General features: G+C 45.3%; 1 long non-coding RNA gene across 2 annotated transcripts in view; it reads right to left on the minus strand.

Moving 5' to 3' along the window:
* Positions 1–10,371: 10,371 nt before the first annotated feature.
* LOC116438256 overlaps positions 10,372–23,575 on the minus strand; it is an 85,743-nt gene continuing 72,539 nt past the window's right edge. Inside the window, exon 4 of one of the 2 annotated variants that reach the window (XR_004237657.1) lies at positions 10,372–10,407. This is a non-coding gene — a long non-coding RNA (uncharacterized LOC116438256). Of the gene's footprint in view, positions 10,408–10,597; positions 12,122–23,575 lie in introns of those variants that run through there. The other variant, XR_004237656.1, reaches the window with a different exon arrangement.

Consider the following 23,575-nt stretch of genomic DNA (forward strand, 5'->3'; position numbering starts at 1 on the left):
CCAGCCATGGACAGCCACACAGCTAAACCCAGCCATGGACTGCCACACAGCTCACACCAGCCATGGAGTGCCACACAGCCAAACCCAGCCATGGACAGCCACACAGCTAAACCCAGCCATGGACTGCCGCACAGCTAAACCAGCCATGGACTGCCACACAGCTAAACCAGCCATGGACTGCCACACAGCTCAGACCAGCCATGGACTGCCACACAGCTCAAACCAGCCATGGACTGCCACACAGCTCAGACCAGCCATGGACTGCCACACAGCTATAAATCCATCTGGGGCAGCTTCCTGGGACTGGCGGGTCCCTCTCCCCTCCACACGCAGAGCCGGCAGAGCCAACAGGAGCCGGTGTAGCCTCCTGTCTGCAGCCAGCACACTTTGTGCTGAACTGAAGAAGACACCACGCAGCCAGCAGCACAGAGGGAGCGAGGCTTTCTCCACCATAAAGCCTGAACAAGAACGCTCTTCAATGTGGCGGCTTCAGAGTCAGAGAGAAGGAGAAAGTGAGTCCCATGAGACGGAGCTGGAAATGGCGACGGGAGAAAAGAGTGCGGTGCCGCGATTCTCGTGCGTAGCTTAAAAAACCTTCTTGCATGCCGTGGTAAGAAACTGTAATACCACAAACTGTTTCTCTCTTTAATCCATTCGAAGTACATGGGGGGATGGAAAATTCACGTGTGGCCCGTGAAAATTGTTAAGAGTGCCTATGCCAGGCTAGATAGAAGCATTGAGAGGCTTTTAGAGACTTGTGGCGAATAAAGACTTTGTGTTCAGGCCAAAATAACTCATCCTTAAAAAGATTAATAACCCCATGTGATAGCCTATGTTTGGCAGTGTGAAGGACCTGTGAGATTTTCATGGAAGAGATGTTTTACACTACAGCAGATTGTTTCTTTCTGGGCGGGTCTGCTGTTGGTGGCGCTTTGGGAACCATGTGCAGCTGAAGAAAACCCTTTTTCCCTTAAGCATAAGAAAGAGACTTACCAAGAACTGCAACACTGACTAAAATCCCACGTTCTGTTACCCTTTGTGTGAGTTGGGTAAAAGGAGGAAAGTGCTGGAAAGGGGGAGAGGGTTTGCTTTAATTTCTTGTTATTTCTCTTTACTTTTAATTCTATTAGTAATAAAACTCTTTCTGTATACTGCAACTGTTTAAGTTTTGTGCCTGCTTTGCTTTCTCCTAATTCTTATCTCACAGAAGGAAAGTAAGTAAGTAATAGATATTTTGAACCAAACCACTACACTTAATTGGTGTTTCTGCCTGGTTTCCGAATTGAACCTGCTACAACAGTGAATTGGTAGAAAAAACAATTGTACTTTTTTTGCTTTTTAACTATAGTCTCTGTGCTTTTGAAATGACTGTAAATAAAATGACACCACAGTTTGCTTTTTGTCTTTGGCTGAGTTTAACATGGGGTCATTATGTCGCAATGTTAGGCTTCTTATTTCTTGTTTTTTCTGTGCTATGTACCTATACAATGGCAAAGCTGTACTGGGACAGCAAGATAAAAAAATAATGAGCTGTGTTTAAATTAAAATTTTCAATATATTTCTAATAATTTTTTTAAAATTAATATATTCTCTACCTCTTATGCATCTGTCCATTTTTCTAAAGGTCAAGACTGGTAGGATTGCTGGGAAACAAGGGAGAAAATGCTACCTCTGGGAATTTTACTGGCTTCATGGGATGCAGGATTAAATCATTGACATGAACGATCACTAAATGATGTCTGTTTAAATAAATCAAAGGTGTTAATTATTTGCACATGATCACTGCATTGGGAAAAGTAGAAAATACAGCAAAATTTCTGTTGTCCTAGGGCTCAATATAGAAGGAAGACTTTTTATGGCTATTAGAAGGATCTTCCTGTTCTAAAATCTTTATACTTTATACTCAATTCTAGAGCTTTGAGTAAGATTTTATTTCCTCATTGTAAGGAAGAATTAGTTTCCCCTGACATACTGTTGAACTAAAAACCATGACTCTCTGAGGTGCCCCTTTGTGTTGGTCTGTCATGTCCCATTGGTCAATACCATATTGGAGCAGTTTTTCTGTGCAGTGGTGGGTGTGCTGTCTGTCATGAAATGATGCTGTACCCTGTTCTCTGAGTAAGCAACTTGTACTTAGTTTCATTTCCTTGCACACTGTTTTTTGAAACAGCTGTTAATCATACATTTCTACCTTATATTTGGAGCTGGCATAGATTATGCTTGGTTGGCTTATTCATATATATATATATATATATATATATATAAATTTTCCTAGTCAGGTCTGTAGACAAACCTTCAGTGGACAGACTTCATGATGTGTCGAGTCATCTCCCACTCCATGATAAAATGCAATTTTATAAGAAACATGTATTCATAGGGGCAATTTGTTTAACTGAAACTTTGACCCAAGTTTTGATGGAATTATTCCAAAACCAGGCACAAGCTTGGCTGAACACATATCTTGGTGAAATTTTTTTTGCTATATGTGTCAGGTTATTCAGCTGACATGTATACGTATTGACAATAGTAACAACTTGAAAAAAACCCCAAGCATTTACTTTTCTTTAATAAAAATACAGCATTGGGACTCAAGAATATTTAGTATTTCTGAACTGGAAAGAAATAGATTTAATCAGTTTTTCTGTCTTTTCTTGTAAAATAATTCTTTTGCTTTTAAACAATATGAAAGCTGAGTGAATATTAAGTGAAAGGGCCAGAACAGACAAGTATTTTGCTCTAGCTGTCCAAATGAGGAAGTTTGTACTGTTATTGTTCATAGTCTGTGAGGAAATTCTGTAAATTCATCAAGAGGTAGTAAGTCAGTACATAAGGATGGTATCATGACTGAGCTTTATGAAACAAACTCTTTCTTGTGTCACATGTGCTGGAACTATGGAAGCTAGAGGTTATGGTTTCAGTACTGTGTCCTGCATTTCCTGCAATGGGCTGAAGAAATTATAAAGCTAATAAACTCCAAAAAGACTGTGTATATTAATTCTATTGTGTGTTTCTGCTTGAATTGCTCACAGGTAGTCATGTTTTTATTTCATTTACATATTGCTCATAAAATAATTCCTTTAAATACTTCATCTATGTACAGCTTTTTTTTTTTCTGATGAGCTCAGATGGAAAATCTCACAGTCCATGTTTATACTGATTTTTGTGTAAATACTCCAGAGACTCTCACAGGTATTTTTCATGGATATCGGTGGAGAAGAAGACTGTTCTCAACTGAAACACATTTGATTTACTCAGAGCACCCCTGATCTAGGGAGTCGTTTATAGTAATTTTTTTTGGATGCTTAGTAAGGCATAGATACTGCTGTTAAAATCAGCTATTTACTTTGTAAATAACTATTTTCTTCGTAAGTAGCTGATTTTAACTTTTCCTCAGAAATCTTTATTTGAAACAAAATATTTCAGCTAATAAACTCTTCAGAACATTTTTTGAGCTAGGAAAATTGCATAGGAGCAACAGAAAAAGGTTATGAAAGTTTGATTAAACATGGCACTGTCATTTCATTTCCGTCAAGGTCATGCTTTTTTTATTCCAGCATGAGACAAGTCATATTTGGCCTGGCTCTGCAAACATAAGGCACAGCAGTACACACTAGGCAGTGTTACTATTAATATGGTAATTCATATACCTTTGCTTTTGGATACAATTTTGTGTATAGAGGGAAAATCCTAACTTCAGAAGAAAAGCACTTAAAATTTTTTCATTGATATTGAGCTTGAGGAAGAAATCAGAATATTTACTTACTTAGGAAAAAGAATCGGAATGACTTTTCAGTGGAGAAGTTAGTACTTGGACAAGATTTGGCTTGATATAGACATCTCTAAATTCTGACCTAGAAATTTCCCCAGATGCCCAGAACCTTTGTGGACAACAGTCCTTGGAATAAAGAGAGGGAAAAGCTGCCTATTAAGCAGCCTATGTACTACAGTGGCTGCATCAATCAGAGCACATAGACCATGCCCCTACCTGTAGTGATATAATAATTGCTATACTTGATCTGACAGCTTCGGTTCACGATGACTGCCAGGGAGATGTGCATCCAATGCTGTGGTGCCATATTGTGTTTAAAAAAAGCTAAAGGTCATGGAAATTAGATAGAGATGAGTATAAAGTCTTAATTTTATGGAATGTTTGTGAGTCTTGGGGTTTTTTTCAGATCCTTGAATAAGTTGGCTGTCAGTCCCGCAGTAGCCAATTTGATCTTACCTGTAGCACACTCAAGTTAGTCCAAAGACCTGAAAGTACAGGCAGGATGGAGTTTAGAATGAGCTGATAATCTGGGTCAGATTATTTCTTTTATTGACGTTCATTTTAGACCAAGTTGTGCCATCTTGCAGTATAAATTTCAATTGGATTTAGTAGTGATGTTTTAGAAACAGAAAGAAGAAAAAGGACTAAGTTTTTTGTAATATGTAAACAATGCTCTTCTCATACAGACGGTGACCCAAGCACAAACAGAGGCACACAGATCCATGCATCTGTATGCCTCCTTCTTCCCTTTGGGGATGAATGTTGTGTTTGTTCTGTTCTTTTAGATAACTTTTGACAAGAATGTACGAAAGGGACCTTTCTTTCATCTCAAAAGGCAAACTCACTCAGCAATCTTGTCAGGCAAACTTACTAAACAATCTTGGCTTTAATTGTAAGTTGTACTAGGTCACTAGGGGGTCATTGTGGCCAAACAGCATTTTATAAATGATTATATCGTATTTATAGGGAGACCTAAAGGTTTTGAGACAGCAGCCTCTCTTCTTTCTGGAATGTAAACATTCACCCCAAATGTAAAAAACTGGAATCATAAGAGAATGGGGGTATTGAATATATTTTTTATTTAGCTGAGGACATTTTTATGGAGTGATAAACTTCTTTTCAGCCAAAGGCATATTGTACAGACAGGCCCTGTTAATGACAAACACTAAACCAAGTGACCTTAGACCCATTAAACCAAGATAATTATCAACTGTAAATCAGTGTCATAATATCAAAACAGACCATTTAATGGATAAAGGACAGAGAGGACAAAAAAAGTTGCAATGGTAAGAGGCTAACATCAGGAAAAAGTCAATAAAATTAATTTAGAAACAAAAAGCTCTACCTAATGGTTATTTTGTTCCTTCCTTTCACTCTGCATACTTCTGTATCTGAAAAATGTGGCCATTCAATTGCTCTAGATTGTGCAATTTCTCTAAGCAGTTTCATGTCTGTAGTCAGATTGCTTTGTTAGGTCCATTACATTCTGCACTGGTCAGTAAAAGCTCTGACTCATAACCTGTCCAGGTTACTGGAAAGGTTATACTCAACTCTAATAAGCTTTAGAGAAGTAGTTTTTCATTAGGGCTAGTACTCATTTTATTGCTTTGGAAAGTGAGGCCAAAATGGTCAGTGTCTCCCGTGCCTGAGCTGTGCAGTTGTTTTCTTTTGTTTCAGTCAGAAGCAGCAAAGGCAATGGAGAGAAAGCAGAAGGGTGCTGCCCATGTAAAGACCACACTGGTTTTTCTCTGCAGTGATGCCTCTCCTCTCTGCATGGCCATTTCTGCTCTTGGCTGCTGCTCCCTGAGATGCAGATGGCTGAGCCACCAGTGAAAGGGCAACACAGAACCTGTTCCTTCATCTGAGTGAAAAGGGACGATGAAACAAAGTTTGGAACCATGAAGCTTGGCACTAGATGAGATGGAAAGTCCTACAACAGAAAGACATAAGACTGAAAGCCTGGATAGCAACAAGTTGATGGCAGAAACATATGAACTCTGCTGAACCTAATGGGCTTAGGGATGTGGCCCATAAAATGTGCTGGAAAACCTTGGGTTTTTTTCCTGGAAAGACACCTAGATGAAGCTCCAGATTAAAGATTAAAGATTTAATCTTCCCTGATTAACGAAATTTGGTCATGTCCTTTTCTAAAAAAGATCCTTCCCATTTATTATCTTCTCCTCTGAGATCAATGTTCCACAAAATGACACTGAAATGACATTCAGCACAGAAATACTGAGCCTTTCAGTGATTCCATCTTGCTCAGATTCATCAAAGAATTTGTAACAAGGGAGAGTATGAGTTTCCTTCACAGCTTTGTTCCACAGAAATCTTCAGGATCAGACAAGAAATAACATTTCCTTTGCTTAATCACTAAAATCAAGTAAGTATGAGCTCATTTTAAAATCAGTGAGTTTATTTGCTACTGTTAAAATATTTCTAGTTTGCCCAAACTGTTAATGAACCTCTGTTAACCTCTAAACACATTTGAAATGTTCTGTATTTTAATGATAATTTTGAGAGATTTTGTGCAGCTTCTAGTTTTTTGAACAGTTCAATAGTAAAGCAGAACCTACTTTCTACATTATGCAAAGGAAAGACTTTAAAGGCGAAAAGGGTTCACAAGCAAACATTGCCATTGGTGGGAGTTGGAACTTTGCCTTCTTTGATTTTATTTATGCAAATTTTAATTCTGTATTCAAAAGGAAATATGGCAGACTGATAGTGTGAATTCTGCTTTTGAACTTTACGCATTAAACTCAAGTGCCCCAAACAACAGACTAGCATGTGCTGCTGCTCTCTTCCACAGTGAAAATATGCCTTCATGTCACAACTATAGAGAAGATGTCTCTGCTTTTTTGACAGCCATTGAAAAAATTGTCCTCTCTGATGAATGATTAGGAGCTTAATTTCACAGGAATCATAAAATGGCTTAGGTTGGAAAGGACATTAAAGGTCATCTACTCCAATGCCCATGAAATGACCAGAGACATCTTCCACTAGATCAGATTGTTCAGAACACCATCCAGCCTGACCCTAAATCTTTGCAGGGATGGGAACATCTCCACCTTTATGGACAACCACTTTCTTTGCGCCACCACCCTTATTGTAAAAAATTTCTTACTTCTCTCTAGTCTGAATTTATCCTCTTTTAGTTTAAAACCATTGCCCTTTGCCCTATTGGTCCTGATAATGAGTGTGTCCCCATCTTTCTTATAAGCCCCCAATAAGTACTGAAAGGCTTTAATAAGGTGTCCCTGGAGCCTTCTCTTCTCCAGGCTAAACAATTTTAACTCTCTCAGCATGTTTTCATAAGAGAGGTGCTCCAGCCCTCTCAGAATTTTTATGGCCCTCTTCTTGACTCATTGCAATGGATTGATGTCCTTTCTGTTCTGGGACCCCAGAGTTGGATGCAGTGTTCCAGGTGGGGCCTCCCCAGGGCAGAGCAGAGCTGAGGGGCAGAATCCCCTCCCTCCCCTGCTGCCCACGCTGCTTTGGATGCAGCCCAGGACACATTTGGCTTTCTGGGCTGTGGGTGAGTGCTCATGGCTGGGTCATGTCCAGTCTCTCACCCACCAGCACCCTCAAATCCTTCTGGGCAGGGCTGCTCTCGATGTGTTCATCCCCAGCCTGTGCTGATGCCAGGGGTTGCCCTGACCCAGGTGCGGTGACCTGTGCTTGGCATTGTTGTCTGTCATGAGATTCACATGGACCCACTTCTCCAGCTTGTCCAGGTCCTTCTGGATGGTATGCTATCCCTCTGGATGACATCCTGTCCCTCAGGTGTGACAGTTGCACCACTTAATTGGTATCACCTGCAATCTTGTTGAGTTTGTAGAGCACTTCCATCTGCCCCAATATTCACAGAATCACAGTATTGTGATCACAGAATCACAGAACAGACCTCTCGAGATCATCCAGTCCAGCACCCCCACCAAGGCCGGGTCACCTAGAGCAGGTTACTCAGGAACCATGTCCACGTGGGTTTTTAAATGACTCCAGAAAGGGAGACTCCATGACCTCCCTGAGCAGGCTGTTCCAGTCCTCTGCCACTCACAGTGTAAAGAAGTTCTTCCTCATGTTGATGTGGAACTTCTTCTGGCTTAGGTTATGGCCATTACGTCTTGTCCTGATGCTGGGCACCACTAAATAGAGTTTGGCATGTTCCTCTTGACATCTCTCTTTGAGATATTTATATGCAATAATGAGATATTCTGCAGGGATCTGCTGGGATCAGCCCACCTCAGTTAGATGAGGCAGCTGACTCTGTAGTACCTGGCTGTCTCTGCTGTAGCTCATTTTTCTCTTTTATTTCCTTATCCTTTGCAATATGCTGTGTGCCTTTACAAAAAGAGCAGCTCAGTTAAGGAAGGGTGACTGCTCCTGTTAGGCAAACTCAGAAGAACTGTTGTGAGCACCTGAGATGGTTTTATTGAGAGGCAAGTAGGTGGATTTCCGGCAAGGAGATAGAAGCCTGTTGCTTCTACAGAGAGACTGCAGGGAGGAAACAGCTGTCAGCCAGGGTTTGAAGGGTGAGATAAAGACACTAATCAGGAAAGGTACAGTGCTTGATGCAAAGTGTTACACACCACTGCTCTGCCTGGGAGCAATGCTTAGAGCAAGTATCTGGGGGGGGTCAGTGGGGTGGTTTATAAACCAATACTTTGCCTCAGCACTGTTGGATTAAGTTGTTCAGGGTTTTGCTTTTTAAAAAGTAAATTTTCCTAGTTTAGAATAGAATAATGCATAGCTCTTTTGAGTCATGAAAACTTTTGCCATTCTTTAGAACTACCTCTCAAACCTGTGTGAGTGGGCTCCCAGCACGAACTCCTTGAAGAAGGGGTACATAGGTGATTACTATTATCATGATTTAGGGGTGTGTTAGATGAGTGTAGGAAAGGCCAGGTAGGGGCTGTGACTCAGGCACTCATACCAGAGTATTCTTACTCAAAGCCTGGCTGGATGCACCTCACTGCACTGTTATCTAGAGGTATCCCTGAGCTCCCCAAAGAAGCATGTTTGAGCCCAGTAGTTCTGCTCTAAGAGAATATATACTTGTTGACAGGTAGATGTGTTGGCACTCAGGATGAGCTTCTACCATCTGAAAAAAAAAGAAAATACACAAAACTTTCAGTGTCTCGTGTTCAGGAGTGTGCTGTCCTTTCAAAGGAAGTGAGGACTGGTGTCACTTCTGTTACATCAGGATGCAGGCTATTAACATTGCAGAGAGCAGTAACGATAAAGGAATCACACATTTTTAATGACTTTTGACCAGTGTTTTTCATTGCTGTTGACTTCCAACTTACCAACAAAGGTATCCCCAGCAAAAGGCTATGGAGAAGTGTGCTTGAAGTCAGACTAGACTTGTTCCCATGGGAGCCCAAAATCAAGTAGGGCCAGAAGTAACTCTGTGATGCTAATGTCTGAAATGAGTGCTGTGTAAGGACTACCATACTACCCAGTTCAGATAGAAAATGGTAGCCTAACTGGAGGAAAAACTTGTCCATTTCAAAGTCGAGGCTACTGCTGCTTGGTTGCTCCCTATGGCTGGTATAGAGGTAAGTTAAAGACAGCTTTGATGCCTTGACACAAGGGATAAATCTCTAAAAATAGAGGTGCCTAATCATAGTTACACTCCCTTTCCTGGCCTTCTTTGGTGGCAGTGTGTGGAGGTTATGGCAAAGTGTGGAACTAGAGCTATTGATTTTATCTTTCACTGGAAAACAAGGTGAAAAAATTAGTTAGCAGGTTTCGGCTTCCCGGGGTTGCATTCGGGGCTGCACTCCGCTGCCTCTGCTGCCTCTGGTCACAGCTGCGCTGCTGCTGCCTGGCGTCACGCTCACGTCTCGGCCGGGCCCCCGAGCGACGACCCCCCCACGCCCTGCTCCAGCGCGCGTTTCAGCTGGGCGCGGCTCCGCTCCGCCACCGCCGCCAGCCGCCGCCCGCGCGCTGCCCCTCTCGGTCGGACGTTCCCGGGGCTCGCTCCACCACGCGCTGTGCGGGGCCATGTGGGCACCGCCGGGTCCCGCTGCTCCCGCCGCGCCTCGCTCCGCCACCGACACTGCGGCTCGCGTGGCTCCGCCCGCACGCGGGAACTGCCTCGCTGCTGCTCGCAGAGCGCTCGGTGCACATGGCCTGGGCCGCACGGTCCCTGCGCCAGGCTTCCCTTCGCCAGGACACAGCTGACATTGCTCAACAGTCTCGGTAACTAAATAATATTCACGAAAATATTCTTCCATCGCCATATATTTTGACTCAGAAATTAACTGTGTCCAAGCATTCTTCCAAAAGTCTTTGGTAAGAATCGAGTGCCACGAAACGTAGAAAAACTTCTTAAACAACCATGCCAGGAAGCATTTCGGTTCCTTTTGAGCCTGAATTAAGCTAAAATTTACAAATCGTTGTTCAAGAATCTTTTCAAGTTTAAGATAAATGTCCATATGCGGCTCGGAGAGCCACGTGCTTTTCCACGGTTCCTCCATAGTTTAGAGATGGAACAGCAAAACAAAAACAAGAAGAGAAATCCAGAGTTTACTCACAAATCACAGTCGCTGTCCCCAGGGATCGGTGTCTTGCCAGCATTCTCCAACCATTTGTTGCAGTGGGGATACTGCAACACGTGTATCAGACAACAAGGCCTGTGGAAAAGAATATAAGGACTGATTCTTGGTAGATATTTTCAGAGAGATGTTTATTTCCCCAGCCGCATGGCTGAAGATCTGCCGAGGAACTGCGGTAATCATGGGACCCGAGGGTCCTTTCCCGCGCAGGGGAACACAAAACAACCAATGGGGAACGAGGCTGACCAGGGAGTAGGGAAACTCCATGTCTCTCTCCCAGGGCCCCTCTCCCAGGGCTCCATGGCAGGGGGGGAGGAACCCCAACAGAGGCCCTGGTGGGAATAAGCACAGGGTGTTCTAAGATCTTATGCTTGTAAGCAGTTTGTTACATGCATTAAATTGCAAGCATCATAATAGTCCACAATGCACTTGGGGAGTCAGGGAAGGATGCTGATATAAGGGTTGAAATAGGCATGATGTCCTTTAGAAATTATAAATTATATTGCTTCTTAATAGTGTCAATGACACAGTCCTGCACAACTTGGTTTCAGGGGGGGTTGCTGTGTTTTCTTGGCTGCCTGTTGTCCTGTGGTTGTTATTTAGACGGATCACTGTTCTGACGAAGGGCACATGACAATTTTTGCAACTTCCTGATCCTTCTTTTTAACCTGTATTGGGAAGTACTTCAAGCTGAGCAGCATTATGTGATTTTGGTGTTTGAATATTGTTCTTCTAAAAGATTCTAAAATATTTTTAGTTTGCTGCTAATGTAATTATGGTTTTTCTTCTACACAGTAAAACCACTGAAATGTAGCATTATGAATCACTGCTCCTGTTAATCACTCATTTTAGTATTGTCTATAACTTATCCTCCTCCCTCATTGTCTGTTTTTATTATTTTATTTATTTTACTTTATTATATTGTGTTTATTTTATGCCATTTATATAGGTCTTGAAAATGGAAATTGTCAGAAAATACTAGTGAAAAGGGACTTGATGAAAATTCTGATGATGACCGAATCCAGTAAAATGAGGTGGGTAAATGCCACACTAGACAATCTTTAAACTGTAATTTGAGAACCTGTATTAAGTCCTTTAACAGTACTGGTAACTCAGTCCTGCAGAGGCAGGCAGTTGTGGTTTCAGGGGAATAAGGGAATGACATGTAGATGCTTATGTGGATGGGGGATGAAAGAGTGCAATTGACTGAAAAGAATTAGATATTCATGTAGAGAAATAATTTAATTATATTCTATTTCTGTACCAAAAAATCCCAACCCCCAAACATTTTAAAAAAAGCAAATCAGTAATCCTAGCCTGAGTTACTGTTACACCGATCAGAAATTTCCCATACATTTCTTGCTTTTCTTTCAATGCAAAATGTATTTCTACCAAAAAGAAGAAAAGTTTGTGTTGTCATTTTAGAAAAGCTGAACATTAAGCACCATGCAGCCGTTCACTCAACCCTCCCTCTATTCCCGCCCTGGTGGAATTGGGAGGAGAATTAAAGCAAAGCTTGTATGCTAAGATAAGAAAATTTTAATAATTGAAAATAAAGTAAAATACAATAATAGTGGTAAATAATAATAATGATAATAAAAAGGGAAAACAAGTGATTCACAATTGTTCACTGCCCACCCACAGATGCCAGACTCCCTTTCCCAAATGCAGATAGGCCATGCTCCCAGGTAACTCCCCCCAGTTTATATACTGGGAATGACATTGGATGGTGTGGAATATCTCTTTGGTCAGTTCGGGTCACCTGCCCCAGCTTCTTTTGTGTACCTCCTCACTGGAAGACATGAGACAAGAAAATAATGTCCTTGACTTAGGATAAACATGACTTACCAAAACCACAAAAACATCAATGTTACGAACACCATTCTAATTCCAATCCAAAACACAGCGCTGTAAAACTGAGAAGAATTTAATTCTATCCCAGCTGAAACCAGGAGAGTTTGATATTGTCAAGACTTGCAAATCAGGACAAAGTATTATAATGTTTGGGTTAACTAAGGTGCATCAAAGGTACGTCACATCTTTGAGATTTACAAACCAATCTCTGAAAGACTGAGCTGTGACAACTGTACCAGACTGCGTCCTCTAAAATATCATCAAATGCTTGCACATCTGTGAATTGTCTCTTGCCTTTGGAGGCAGGCAACAAAAGCTTTCTTATGTTCTGAGGTCCAGGTACTACCTCTGCAAAGTTTTCTGTCATTTACTTCTTTATTTTTAGTGAACTAAATCTCACCAGCTGATGGTTCAATTTCATAATGCACTCAGCAAACAATTCACTCTGTTCTTGTTCTTGTTATTTTTTCTCTTTTTCTTCTTCTTTTCTCTCTCTCTCTCTTTCCTTCCCTCCCTCCCTCTTTCTGTCTTTTCCTTTTCTTTCCCTCACTCTTTCTCACTCCTTTTAATTAAAGTCTGATTTGGGAAGTGAAGGCACTCACGCACCCACAAAAAATGTCTTGTTTACAGCAGAAGGGGTAATGCCAATCAATCACTGCCCTGTGGTAACACCAAAAAAAATAACTCTACATAGATGAAAATACCTTCATTGTATTTAAATGGTGTCAACTATGGAAATAGTAATCATCCTCCTAATTAGGGAATAAACTGTGAAGATATTTAATGGCTTAAGGTTAACTCAGGAAGCCTGTCATGAAACTGGGACTTGATGTCATGTTTCCCTAACCCTATGGTGCACAACTTGGAGAAAAATCATGCTCTCTTTCAAAGCCACAATGGGTAGAAACAAAGTGCAAAACAAAGTTACACCATGTTATAGTTTCATCCTGCTGCCTTTCCTTGACAACTTCTTAACAACATTATGCAAATTCACGAAACATGAAGTTTTTGTTGCCGTGCCTACTTTCTTTGGAGTTTTTGATGAGTGAACATAATTTCTTAATACATTTGCTTGTTTGGGTGCAGACTGACCTTTCCTTAGGTGCAAAATATTGGAAGTGTTTGAACTGACTTTACCTACAAGGAAAGTTCTCAAAAAATTCACTGTGCCCTTGTGTGCTGCACAGAGCCATCACATAATTCTGTCTACTGTACTCCTCTCCCTTGTCTCTGTCCATCTAGTTTTATTCACCATAGCTTACAGGATCATGTGTACTTACCAAACACAAGTTTTTAGCTAACAGGGTGTAGCAAGTGACCAGATCTTTTTCAGGGAGTTTGTTAAATGGAGGAAAAAGTTGTGTGTTGTTTCACATTACAAATACTCTTCAAGCAATAGTAATTTTTTGTACTTGAAGCCCATTCAGTTCAAGATAAACAGCTTGCATTATTTTCCTTTCCTTCACACCCACAGCCTTTGTTTATAGACTGATTGAAAAGTCTGATCGTGTAGAGTCCTGCACTCATATGTCTCTCCTGGCTGCAGAATACACAGAATCAAAGAAGATTAATCCTTTAATTTCTTAACGTTTCAGGAAGGCTCACTTCTCAGGTAAATGAGTGTAACTCTGATAGCTGAATTGCTAAGAATTTAGTGTTTGGTGTACAAATCAGCCCAATTTACCTCTTTCCTCAATGTTTAAATGTATATGGCTACCCACTACTTTGGTGAGTGGTTTTTCTTTTCTAGGCACTAAACATGAATGAGGCACATTGTGGGTAGTTCCAGTGTTTGGCTTGACAGAAATATTTTTGTTTGATAGCAAAGATGATACAGATAATGTATTTCTAAAACTGCAAAATGGACCTAGAATGTGGAGGCAATCATGCAGAAGAGGAATCTATAAGTCTGCTTCAGAAACTTGGGTAACCTTTATGGAAACCACAATCATATTGCAATTTTTCCTGTGTGTCAAAATGTAGCTATGAGTACTTTATCTTCGTGACAAAATCACCTTTTATAAGTCATTTGTCATCAAAACTGTATGAGTGGTAGTTGATCACCACAAATGACTTTGCCATTAAGGCCATAACTTTGGTATTTTTCTTTCCTTTTCAGTATTAAAACTGCTTTGGGAAGCAGTGTAGAGGAAACTGGATGAATCAATAAGTGATTAAACCCAACTTTACAGAGATACGTGCATTTGCAAAAGCTCCATACATTGGTTCCTTTGTTAACTTGAATAATTTTCAACAATGAAGGAAACATTTGTCAGAGTCAGAAAGAAATTTGTAGTGGTTTGGTCTAAAATACTCATTACTGTTTATCTGCTGTGAGATAAGAATTAGGAGAAATGCAAAGCAGGCACCAAACTTGAAAGAATATAAAGAAGTTTATTAACAGACCTAAAAGAAGAAAAAAAAATTATACCACCTTCAGAACTCTCCTCCTCCTCCCACCTTCCTCCCTTCTCCCACTGACAATGTGAAAAGACAGCCCTTAAGATGTTCAGTCTGTTTACCACTTCCATAATAACCTTGTTCAGTCCATTTAGAAAGAGAAGTCTCTTCTTGCTCGTGCTATGAAAACATTATCACAACGAGACAGCCGCCCACTTCCAAATATTGTTCAGTCCATTTAGGAAGAGGAGTCTCTCTGCCTGCGTGTGAGTCCCTTCCCCCGACTTGCAGCTTTTCCCGCAACTGCTTTCGAGGGTCCACTCTTGAAGTTTTTTGGGGTACAATTTTAAGGTTGAGCCGTTCAGAAACAAAAACAGAGGCCCTTCTCCTTCCCTGGGAGCAAAGGGTCTTCATCATCTTCATCTTTAGGACTATCTCTGGGAGCATCTCTAGGAACTGAGGTTTTCTCCTTTCCCATTTGGAGCAAAAGTCCTCATCTGGTTCATCTCTACGGACTGAGGTTTTCTCCTTTCCCGTTTGGAGCAAAAGTCCTCATCTGGTTCATCTCTCCCTGTCCAAACTTCTCATGAAATTACAGCTGCGTCAGCATCTGCCTATCTCAGCGCAGGTGCTTCTGCTCACGAGTTGAACACTCCACCCCCCATATCTTCATGAAATTACAACAGGATACTCTGATATATCATAGCTTCACAAAAGAATTTCAGCTTTAAGCATCTCCTCTCTCTCTTCCTTCAGGTTTTCAGCTCTTCACAGCAATAAAAAGGGTTAATCTCACCTCGGCCTTGCAGCTTTGCAGCTGGAATGTTGAATGTTTCTTATCGCAGTGGAGAGGGGGGAGAGCCGAGCCGCTCCGGCTGCCCACGGCAAGGCAGTGGGGGGGGTTCCACGGCTGGAACAGGTCCATGGCTTCAGGATGGCCGTGGCCCGGCCCGGCCTGGCCCAAGAAGGGCCTGGCCGGGCCCACTGGGCCCTGCTCGGGCCCTGCAGCCACCTGTCCCAGCGCCGGAAACGAGAGAGAGCTTGGAGGGGGAGTTTGCCTATTCTTAAATGTGGATCACAGAGGTGATCACAACTTTAAGTGGCTAAGAGAATTGTCCATATTCAAACTGGCCAGCTGATAGGTTCTATCAGCTCCCAGAGGAAACTGTAAGCACCCCTTAGCAAGGACGTCCCTTCCGGGACTATGCTTGCTAACCTATGACATTCTCCACCCCTCACCTCTGTGAAGACACATTTAAGAATTATTATCAAAATTACATTCAACTTCTACTATATTCCACCCCTAGATAGTTCAATACAATTGCAATATAAGTTTCTCACTATCATGCTACTTAACTTATGACTTAATACTTGCTTTGCCCAGTATTCCTCCTAATCAATCTTTATCTCACAGTTCTCATCAATCCCCAGCATCTCCACCATTTTGTCGCGGGTTCGGTTTGTAACCGGGCGGAAACACCAATTTAGTGTAGTGGTTTGGTCTAAAATACTCATTACTGTTTATCTGCTGTGAGATAAGAATTAGGAGAAATGCAAAGCAGGCACCAAACTTGAAAGAATATAAAGAAGTTTATTAACAGACCTAAAAGAAGAAAAAAAAATTATACCACCTTCAGAACTCTCCTCCTCCTCCCACCTTCCTCCCTTCTCCCACTGACAATGTGAAAAGACAGCCCTTAAGATGTTCAGTCTGTTTACCACTTCCATAATAACCTTGTTCAGTCCATTTAGAAAGAGAAGTCTCTTCTTGCTCGTGCTATGAAAACATTATCACAACGAGACAGCCGCCCACTTCCAAATATTGTTCAGTCCATTTAGGAAGAGGAGTCTCTCTGCCTGCGTGTGAGTCCCTTCCCCCGACTTGCAGCTTTTCCCGCAACTGCTTTCGAGGGTCCACTCTTGAAGTTTTTTGGGGTACAATTTTAAGGTTGAGCCGTTCAGAAACAAAAACAGAGGCCCTTCTCCTTCCCTGGGAGCAAAGGGTCTTCATCATCTTCATCTTTAGGACTATCTCTGGGAGCATCTCTAGGAACTGAGGTTTTCTCCTTTCCCATTTGGAGCAAAAGTCCTCATCTGGTTCATCTCTACGGACTGAGGTTTTCTCCTTTCCCGTTTGGAGCAAAAGTCCTCATCTGGTTCATCTCTCCCTGTCCAAACTTCTCATGAAATTACAGCTGCGTCAGCATCTGCCTATCTCAGCGCAGGTGCTTCTGCTCACGAGTTGAACACTCCACCCCCCATATCTTCATGAAATTACAACAGGATACTCTGATATATCATAGCTTCACAAAAGAATTTCAGCTTTAAGCATCTCCTCTCTCTCTTCCTTCAGGTTTTCAGCTCTTCACAGCAATAAAAAGGGTTAATCTCACCTCGGCCTTGCAGCTTTGCAGCTGGAATGTTGAATGTTTCTTATCGCAGTGGAGAGGGGGGAGAGCCGAGCCGCTCCGGCTGCCCACGGCAAGGCAGTGGGGGGGGTTCCACGGCTGGAACAGGTCCATGGCTTCAGGATGGCCGTGGCCCGGCCCGGCCTGGCCCAAGAAGGGCCTGGCCGGGCCCACTGGGCCCTGCTCGGGCCCTGCAGCCACCTGTCCCAGCGCCGGAAACGAGAGAGAGCTTGGAGGGGGAGTTTGCCTATTCTTAAATGTGGATCACAGAGGTGATCACAACTTTAAGTGGCTAAGAGAATTGTCCATATTCAAACTGGCCAGCTGATAGGTTCTATCAGCTCCCAGAGGAAACTGTAAGCACCCCTTAGCAAGGACGTCCCTTCCGGGACTATGCTTGCTAACCTATGACAAAATTACACAACATATTCTAAAATGTGAGCCGCAATGCCTTTGGAAATAGATGCAAAAAAAGCATTATTTCCATAAAGAAATCCTTTGGGGGAATTTTGCACTGTTTTTGTGCTGAGAATGTGGTGTTAAGGGGTAACATACACAAAAAAAGCACATATTTTATCAATTTCTTTTTGGCATTGTAGAAGTATCTAGTTCCATACAAAACTGAAATTGTGCCATACCCAACACCTAAACTACCTGACAGCTTTCCTTTTGTCTGGCCTAAAATTCTACAAGATAATTACACTGCTCTTTCTCTTTGCATTAAGATATATGACTACATTTAGCGTTTTGGTGAAAAGACTATTCCAAGATTTATTTAATCAACAGGAGTAGTCTACATCTAGGTATTTGGATTTGAAACCAAAAGAAACAGGTTCTTTCTCTCTGGAAGAACAAAGAACATAAATATGTTTGATAAACGGATATTGAGTTTCTGCATATTGAGGATCTCTTGGGCTTCCTCCATAAGGACAGTAATCCCAGTGGTGTGAGGATTAGGATTATTAATAGAGTAAGATTTTTTGACATAGTCTGTTTGAATATATGATGACTTCTGAGAACATGGTAATGTAAAAGAGTAAAATTTTTCTTTTCCTCCAAAGTTAGCAGGGATTTTTTAAAAAGATTTTTAATAGAGTCAAGCTCTGTCTGACTGCACATGTGAAGAACTGGGTGTTGACAGAACACCATAAACTGCATAGTTCAGGTAAATACTGTGGTGGATTTCAAAGGCAGAATGGTGAGTCTTGCTATACACTGTGATATACACAACTCTGAAAAGTTGTGTTAAAAAGGAAGCACCTGGATTACCTTCTTCACACTGATGGAAATGATGGGGAGTGGATTGCTTTGAATGCTATATCTGGATCAATTTGTCTCAATGTCACACTAAAACTTTAGTTTAATTTTTAAACTGTTTCATAAAATTTCTATGTCTGCTTGATGAAAGAAGCAATTCTGGTATGCAAAAGATTTAGGCAAGATTCTAAATGCACTTTTTGAAGCTTGAATGATTAGGCAAACATTAACATTAGAAAATGCGAAATGTTATAACTCAAAATATAATCACAATTTTACTGCATATATTCTCTATGAGGTTTTGTTTGTTTATTTGCTTTTTTCTTTTCTTTGTCTATTTCACTGTAAAGTTCATCTCAGTCTGTGTTGACTGGTCACTAAGATCAGTGGGACAATTTATGGAAAGGAATGAGTCTAGAGGTTTAGGTGTTGCAGCTGTATGAGGGAAGGTGTGGGAAGGTGTGGGAAGGGAAGGTGTGGGAAGGTGTGGGAAGGTGTGGGAAGGGAAGGGAAGGTGTGGGAAGGGAAGGGAAGGTGTGGGAAGGGAAGGTGTGGGAAGGGAAGGTGTGGGAAGGTGTGGGAAGGTGTGGGAAGGTGTGGGAAGGGAAGGGAAGGGAAGGGAAGGGAAGGGAAGGGAAGGGAAGGGAAGGGAAGGGAAGGGAAGGGAAGGGAAGGGAAGGGAAGGGAAGGGAAGGTGTTGGAAGGGAAGGGAAGGGAAGGGAAGGGAAGGGAAGGGAAGGGAAGGGAAGGGAAGGGAAGGGAAGGGAAGGGAAGGGAAGGTGTGGGAAGGGAAGGGAAGGTGTGGGAAGGTGTGGGAAGGGAAGGGAAGGTGTGGGAAGGGAAGGTGTGGGAAGGGAAGGGAAGGTGTGGGAAGGTGTGGGAAGGGAAGGGAAGGGAAGGGAAGGTGTGGGAAGGTGTGGGAAGGGAAGGTGTGGGAAGGGAAGGTGTGGGAAGGGAAGGTGTGGGAAGGTGTGGGAAGGTGTGGGAAGGTGTGGGAAGGTGTGGGAAGGTGTGGGAAGGGAAGGGAAGGGAAGGGAAGGGAAGGGAAGGGAAGGGAAGGGAAGGGAAGGGAAGGGAAGGGAAGGGAAGGGAAGGGAAGGGAAGGTGTGGGAAGGGAAGGTGTGGGAAGGTGTGGGAAGGGAAGGTGTGGGAAGGTGTGGGAAGGGAAGGGAAGGTGTGGGAAGGTGTGGGAAGGGAAGGGAAGGTGTGGGAAGGGAAGGGAAGGGAAGGGAAGGAGAGAAGGTGTGGGAAGGTGTGGGAAGGTGTGGGAAGGTGTGGGAAGGTGTGGGAAGGTGTGGGAAGGGAAGGGAAGGGAAGGGAAGGGAAGGGAAGGGAAGGGAAGGGAAGGTGTGGGAAGGGAAGGGAAGGTGTGGGAAGGGAAGGTGTGGGAAGGTGTGGGAAGGTGTGGGAAGGTGTGGGAAGGTGTGGGAAGGTGTGGGAAGGGCAGGGAAGGTGTGGGAAGGGAAGGGAAGGGAAGGGAAGGGAAGGGAAGGGAAGGGAAGGGAAGGGAAGGGAAGGGAAGGGAAGGGAAGGTGTGGGAAGGTGTGGGAAGGTGTGGGAAGGGAAGGGAAGGGAAGGGAAGGGAAGGGAAGGGAAGGTGTGGGAAGGGAAGGGAAGGGAAGGGAAGGGAAGGGAAGGGAAGGGAAGGGAAGGGAAGGGAAGGGAAGGGAAGGTGTGGGAAGGTGTGGGAAGGTGTGGGAAGGTGTGGGAAGGGAAGGGAAGGTGTGGGAAGGGAAGGAGAGAAGGTGTGGGAAGGTGTGGGAAGGTGTGGGAAGGTGTGGGAAGGTGTGGGAAGGTGTGGGAAGGGAAGGTGTGGGAAGGGAAGGTGTGGGAAGGGAAGGTGTGGGAAGGTGTGGGAAGGTGTGGGAAGGTGTGGGAAGGTGTGGGAAGGTGTGGGAAGGGAAGGGAAGGGAAGGGAAGGGAAGGGAAGGGAAGGGAAGGGAAGGGAAGGGAAGGGAAGGGAAGGTGTGGGAAGGGAAGGTGTGGGAAGGGAAGGGAAGGGAAGGGAAGGGAAGGGAAGGTGTGGGAAGGGAAGGGAAGGGAAGGGAAGGGAAGGGAAGGGAAGGGAAGGGAAGGGAAGGGAAGGGAAGGGAAGGGAAGGGAAGGGAAGGGAAGGGAAGGGAAGGGAAGGGAAGGTGTGGGAAGGGAAGGTGTGGGAAGGTGTGGGAAGGTGTGGGAAGGTGTGGGAAGGGAAGGGAAGGGAAGGGAAGGGAAGGGAAGGGAAGGGAAGGGAAGGGAAGGGAAGGGAAGGGAAGGGAAGGGAAGGGAAGGGAAGGGAAGGGAAGGGAAGGGAAGGGAAGGGAAGGGAAGGTGTGGGAAGGTGTGGGAAGGTGTGGGGTGGGAAGGGAAGGGAAGGGAAGGGAAGGGAAGGGAAGGGAAGGGAAGGGAAGGGAAGGGAAGGGAAGGGAAGGGAAGGGAAGGGAAGGGAAGGTGTGGGAAGGTGTGGGAAGGTGTGGGAAGGGAAGGTGTGGGAAGGGAAGGGAAGGTGTGGGAAGGGAAGGGAAGGTGTGGGAAGGGAAGGGAAGGTGTGGGAAGGGAAGGTGTGGGAAGGGAAGGGAAGGGAAGGGAAGGGAAGGTGTGGGAAGGGAAGGGAAGGGAAGGGAAGGGAAGGGAAGGGAAGGGAAGGGAAGGGAAGGGAAGGGAAGGGAAGGGAAGGGAAGGGAAGGTGTGGGAAGGGAAGGTGTGGGAAGGGAAGGGAAGGTGTGGGAAGGGAAGGTGTGGGAAGGGAAGGGAAGGTGTGGGAAGGGAAGGGAAGGGAAGGTGTGGGAAGGTGTGGGAAGGGAAGGGAAGGGAAGGGAAGGGAAGGGAAGGGAAGGGAAGGGAAGGGAAGGGAAGGGAAGGGAAGGGAAGGGAAGGGAAGGGAAGGGAAGGGAAGGTGTGGGAAGGGAAGGTGTGGGAAGGGAAGGGAAGGGAAGGGAAGGTGTGGGAAGGGAAGGGAAGGGAAGGGAAGGGAAGGGAAGGGAAGGGAAGGGAAGGGAAGGGAAGGGAAGGGAAGGGAAGGGAAGGGAAGGGAAGGGAAGGGAAGGGAAGGGAAGGGAAGGGAAGGGAAGGGAAGGGAAGGGAAGGGAAGGGAAGGGAAGGGAAGGGAAGGGAAGGGAAGGGAAGGGAAGGGAAGGGAAGGGAAGGTGTGGGAAGGTGTGGGAAGGTGTGGGAAGGTGTGGGAAGGGAAGGGAAGGTGTGGGAAGGGAAGGAGAGAAGGTGGGGGAAGGTGTGGGAAGGTGTGGGAAGGTGTGGGAAGGTGTGGGAAGGTGTGGGAAGGGAAGGTGTGGGAAGGGAAGGTGTGGGAAGGGAAGGTGTGGGAAGGTGTGGGAAGGTGTGGGAAGGTGTGGGAAGGTGTGGGAAGGTGTGGGAAGGGAAGGGAAGGGAAGGGAAGGGAAGGGAAGGGAAGGGAAGGGAAGGGAAGGGAAGGGAAGGGAAGGGAAGGGAAGGGAAGGTGTGGGAAGGGAAGGTGTGGGAAGGGAAGGGAAGGGAAGGGAAGGGAAGGGAAGGTGTGGGAAGGGAAGGGAAGGGAAGGGAAGGGAAGGGAAGGGAAGGGAAGGGAAGGGAAGGGAAGGGAAGGGAAGGGAAGGGAAGGGAAGGGAAGGGAAGGGAAGGGAAGGTGTGGGAAGGGAAGGTGTGGGAAGGTGTGGGAAGGTGTGGGAAGGGAAGGGAAGGGAAGGGAAGGGAAGGGAAGGGAAGGGAAGGGAAGGGAAGGGAAGGGAAGGGAAGGGAAGGGAAGGGAAGGGAAGGGAAGGGAAGGGAAGGGAAGGGAAGGGAAGGGAAGGGAAGGTGTGGGAAGGTGTGGGAAGGTGTGGGGTGGGAAGGGAAGGGAAGGGAAGGGAAGGGAAGGGAAGGGAAGGGAAGGGAAGGGAAGGGAAGGGAAGGGAAGGGAAGGGAAGGGAAGGGAAGGGAAGGTGTGGGAAGGTGTGGGAAGGTGTGGGAAGGGAAGGTGTGGGAAGGGAAGGGAAGGTGTGGGAAGGGAAGGGAAGGTGTGGGAAGGGAAGGGAAGGTGTGGGAAGGGAAGGTGTGGGAAGGGAAGGGAAGGGAAGGGAAGGGAAGGTGTGGGAAGGGAAGGGAAGGGAAGGGAAGGGAAGGGAAGGGAAGGGAAGGGAAGGGAAGGGAAGGGAAGGGAAGGGAAGGGAAGGGAAGGTGTGGGAAGGGAAGGTGTGGGAAGGGAAGGGAAGGTGTGGGAAGGGAAGGTGTGGGAAGGGAAGGGAAGGTGTGGGAAGGGAAGGGAAGGGAAGGGAAGGGAAGGGAAGGGAAGGGAAGGGAAGGGAAGGGAAGGGAAGGGAAGGGAAGGGAAGGGAAGGGAAGGTGTGGGAAGGGAAGGTGTGGGAAGGGAAGGGAAGGGAAGGGAAGGTGTGGGAAGGGAAGGGAAGGGAAGGGAAGGGAAGGGAAGGGAAGGGAAGGGAAGGGAAGGGAAGGGAAGGGAAGGGAAGGGAAGGGAAGGGAAGGGAAGGGAAGGGAAGGGAAGGGAAGGAAGGGAAGGGAAGGGAAGGGAAGGGAAGGGAAGGGAAGGGAAGGGAAGGGAAGGGAAGGGAAGGGAAGGGAAGGGAAGGAAGGGAAGGGAAGGGAAGGGAAGGGAAGGTGTGGGAAGGGAAGGGAAGGGAAGGTGTGGGAAGGGAAGGGAAGGGAAGGGAAGGGAAGGGAAGGGAAGGGAAGGGAAGGGAAGGGAAGGGAAGGGAAGGGAAGGGAAGGGAAGGGAAGGGAAGGGAAGGGAAGGTGTGGGAAGGGAAGGTGTGGGAAGGGAAGGGAAGGGAAGGGAAGGGAAGGGAAGGGAAGGGAAGGGAAGGGAAGGGAAGGGAAGGGAAGGGAAGGGAAGGGAAGGGAAGGGAAGGGAAGGGAAGGGAAGGGAAGGGAAGGGAAGGGAAGGGAAGGGAAGGGAAGGGAAGGGAAGGGAAGGGAAGGGAAGGGAAGGGAAGGTGTGGGAAGGGAAGGGAAGGGAAGGTGTGGGAAGGGAAGGTGTGGGAAGGTGTGGGAAGGGAAGGGAAGGGAAGGGAAGGGAAGGGAAGGGAAGGGAAGGGAAGGGAAGGGAAGGGAAGGGAAGGGAAGGGAAGGTGTGGGAAGGGAAGGTGTGGGAAGGGAAGGGAAGGGAAGGTGTGGGAAGGTGTGGGAAGGGAAGGGAAGGGAAGGGAAGGGAAGGGAAGGGAAGGGAAGGGAAGGGAAGGGAAGGGAAGGGAAGGGAAGGGAAGGGAAGGGAAGGGAAGGGAAGGGAAGGGAAGGGAAGGGAAGGGAAGGGAAGGGAAGGGAAGGGAAGGGAAGGGAAGGGAAGGGAAGGGAAGGGAAGGGAAGGTGTGGGAAGGGAAGCGAAGGGAAGGGAAGGGAAGGGAAGGTGTGGGAAGGGAAGG

Source organism: Corvus moneduloides, chromosome Z (assembly GCF_009650955.1).
Source record: "Corvus moneduloides isolate bCorMon1 chromosome Z, bCorMon1.pri, whole genome shotgun sequence".
Classification (NCBI taxonomy): Eukaryota; Metazoa; Chordata; class Aves; order Passeriformes; family Corvidae; genus Corvus; species Corvus moneduloides.